The sequence below is a fragment of the Pteropus vampyrus genome, unplaced genomic scaffold, assembly GCF_000151845.1.
Source record: "Pteropus vampyrus isolate Shadow unplaced genomic scaffold, Pvam_2.0 Scaffold52, whole genome shotgun sequence".
Lineage (NCBI taxonomy): Eukaryota > Metazoa > Chordata > Mammalia > Chiroptera > Pteropodidae > Pteropus > Pteropus vampyrus.
In genome coordinates, this window is record NW_011888833.1 from 1,623,894 (window position 1) to 1,627,552 (window position 3,659).

The 3,659-nt window shown below is 45.3% G+C and overlaps 1 non-coding gene across 1 annotated transcript; it reads right to left on the reverse strand.

Moving 5' to 3' along the window:
* Positions 1-1,105: 1,105 nt before the first annotated feature.
* On the reverse strand, positions 1,106-1,224 carry LOC111739669. The gene has a single exon (XR_002780343.1). It is a non-coding gene; the product is annotated as a 5S ribosomal RNA (ribosomal RNA).
* Positions 1,225-3,659: the final 2,435 nt, after the last annotated feature.

Consider the following 3,659-nt stretch of genomic DNA (forward strand, 5'->3'; position numbering starts at 1 on the left):
AAAATTAGATCGATCTGTTGGAGTTTGGCCTCAGAGGGTACTTTTCTCAAGAACTTTTACATGTGAAGACATCTGTCAGTAACTTTGGAGACGCAAGAAGCAAGAGAGTGACATGGCTGACCAGAACCAGGAGGAGGATTGGGTTAGAGAGAGACTCTGAGAAGTTGCCCCTGTCTCTTTAAATATGAACGACTGATTAGATTTGCATGCAAGAAGAGATAGATAGATATTAAAAAACTATGACTACCCAGAGTGTAATATCCCCTGACGCTCAAAGATGAACTTTAATACGGATCTTTAGGTAGATGACCAGGGCAGACAGCAGGCACTGACCATCAGGAATTCTTTCCAGAGAACTGGCTTGTTTAACGACTCCCTTTTTAAATGTCAATATCTGAATAAATACAAAGTGCAAAATGCTTTGGATAAACAGTACGCAGAACGAAAAGATAGGCCACAGGCATGAACCTGAGAGAAATAGCTCCTTTTGCCTTTCAGTTAATAAGAAGCGTAAGCTAACTCGGTACCCAAGTTGCTGTGGTGCCCAAGCAAAGAGGTGACACTTGGTGCAGAGCCAAAGCTCCGTGCTGGCTCGCTCACCGTGGGACCTCAGCCCGTGTGGCCTCACGGACTCTGACCCCCAGGTCTGTAAGACAGAGCGCGGGAGGAGCTACCGCTCCTCTGTGATTTTGATGAAAAGTGATTTTTACTAGGTATCTTTTTGAAAAAGAGGCTATTGAGCTATTGAACTGGCAACATTAAAGGTACCTGCCATGCCAGTGAGCACACGATGAGACGGTGGACCCCACACACTGCCGGGAGCAGCGTGATTCCCCTCTCATTTTCGGGGAGCAATTCGTAAATCTGCCTCAAAAGTTTCTTTACAAGTTCGTAGCATTTGACCCAGTGATTCCTTTTAGAAACCTATCCTAAGGAAAGGATCAGTAATGCCGAATTCATTCTTTTCCTTCCTTCATTCCTTCCTCCCTCCCTCTCTCTCTCCCTTTCTTTCTTTCTATTTATTTTTAGGTGAGGCAACCCTTGGTTGACCTCACAGATTGCAAAGACCTTGTCGGCTTACAATCCCTTATGTTTTTATTTTTTACACCTACAGCACCTGGTCTTCCTAGGTGGTCTCCCATCCAAGTACTAACCAGGCCCGACCCTGCTTAGCTTCCGAGATCAGACAGGATCGGGCTTGTTCAGGGTAGCATGGCCATAGGCTCCAAATTCTATAAAGAAGTTCGTTATGACAAAAAAAAATTTAAATGACCAAAATGTACAATAATGGTTAAATAAAGATGGTACATCCATATCGTGAGAAATGAGTAAGAACTGCTTACACGGGGAGTAGAATAACAGGTACTTTTAATTTTAGTCATTGTCCATCTATGAATATGCTGTTATGAACACATATTACTTACATAACTGGAAAACCAGTGCAGATGGATAAAAGGCAGCTTCTAATAACGTGCGCATAGATGGTCCTCCGAGATGTTTTAACCCTGTACTCCTCAATGTTTTTCAATGACAGTTACATGCTACTGTAATTATTTCCAGGTAGCTATTGTCCTAGCTTAGCTAGAGCTATTGAATATAGCATTTAGGGGGAGCTGGAAGAGAAAGCACTCACGTCGATTGTTGATCCCTTTTCAGAATGCCGTGCATAACGAGTCTGTTGGACTCGAGATAGCAATATATTCTTTCTATGCATAATCTGCATAATTAATTAATTAGAAGCACGTCACCTGAAAAAAGGTGAATACAAATTATTTATGTGCTGCCTTAATCACAACGCGAAAACGTCTCGTTCCTTTTGCAGCGTTGTTAAGTGCGCCAGCTGGGACAAGAGAGGCGACGTGCTTCTCGTCCAGGAAGAAGCCAGCGAGGACACCTCGGACAGCTGACACCGTGGTCTTTGGAAAATGCACGTACTCTGACTTCTGAGACACACGCGCTCGCCCCGACGGCCGATGCTGCGGCCTCTGCCCCAGGCTCACTGCGGCACCGTGCGCTGCGGGCACTTGATGAGAACCGTACTTGGTATTTCCATAAAGAGGAGAACAAAATCCGACATGCTTCCCCGTTTTGGATTTACAAAAGAAACGGAAACTTCACGGTATCAGGAGGGCTGACGCGGCTCCACACGATCAAAAGCAATAATGCCCTCATGTGTCCGGTCTCACATTGAGACCAGAGAGAGCTCGGTAACCTCAGCTTCTTCATCTGCAGAATGGGTTCTGACCCCTCCCAAGGATTCTGAAGGCTCAGCTGTTGAAAATTATGATGAATCATTCACTGATAGGAAAATAATAGAAGCTTCAAATGTTTATCATTTTACCTCTACTTGGGTAAACGCTTTTTTATAGAGCCCATCGAGGTGCTGCTGATACCGACAGCTTTTAATAGATGCAAAGTCCTTAAAACAGAAGGACTTTAAAGAATATATATTTTCACTGTGCCTGATATGTTTCATCAGTGACAGGCATGGTGATATTTTATTTTTATATGTAACAAAGCGGTGTTACATATACTTCTATATGTAATAAAAAAAAATGTTATAAATCGAATTGTTTCTAAAGAAATGTAAAAAATGAGAAAACGCCAACTGTGCAGTGAAGTAATAGCCATCCCTCGTCTGGTCCCCTGTTCCCGTCACAGGTGCGCCTTCCCCACTGCCGCACACGCCCCCAGGGGCCACTCTGGGCCTTGTGAACACCATACTCTTCTGTGCCACCCTCCCCCGCGACGCTGAACCGCCCAAGCCCCAGCCCAAGCCCCAGCCCCAGCCCCAGCCCAGGCCACTTCCTCTGTGCAGCCTGCGTGTGTCTCCTCCCCGTCCCCACCCCGGCCACCGTCCCCGCGGAGCGATCCGGTCCCCTGCCATCTCAGCGTTTTCCACGGCCTCGTGCCGTTTCCTTGACCTGCTGGACAAGAAGCACCTTGAGGACAGGGACAGTCTTTGATTCCTCATTCTAGCCTCAATAAACATTTGTTGAACCAAATACAAAGTTTTGGTTTTACTTGTAAAACTAACTTAAAGCCATCTATTTAATGCATCACTGATATGCTATGGTCGTTAAGCCAGCCTTGCAAATAAATTGAAAACTATGCTGGCCCGTGCACTTTTTAAATGGGTTTATAGGTCCTTTAACAGCTCCCATTTTCTGAGTTACCATGTGTAATAACACAAATTCCCCGAAGTACAGCTACAACGATTAGTCTCTGTAATCTCTTGAAAGCGTATCCTCTGTGCGGTCACACTGCGATGGCTTTTTCGCTGTAGGGAAATCAATGGCCGCTTGACTAGCAAATGGCACGGACCATTTAAAACACTAGGAATTCTTGTTCCCCAGATCGTTCCTTTTAGGTCTGGCCGATGTCTTCCGAGTCAGGAGCTCATGTCAGAACTGCGTGACGCTCACAATTATTTATTTTTGTTTTCCTTCCCGTGCAACGCTCTTCCCAAAGCAAAAGAACAAGTACTTTCCTGTTTACAAAGCACTTTCTGGATCGACTAATTTTATCCTCTTAACAACCCTGCTTCATTTTCCTCTTTTTATGGAGCAGGCGGCTAAGTCCCGGAGGGACGTGACTTGACCCTCGAGCACGAGTGTAGGACAAGGATGGACCTGGCGCTACGAGGTGGACATAAATCC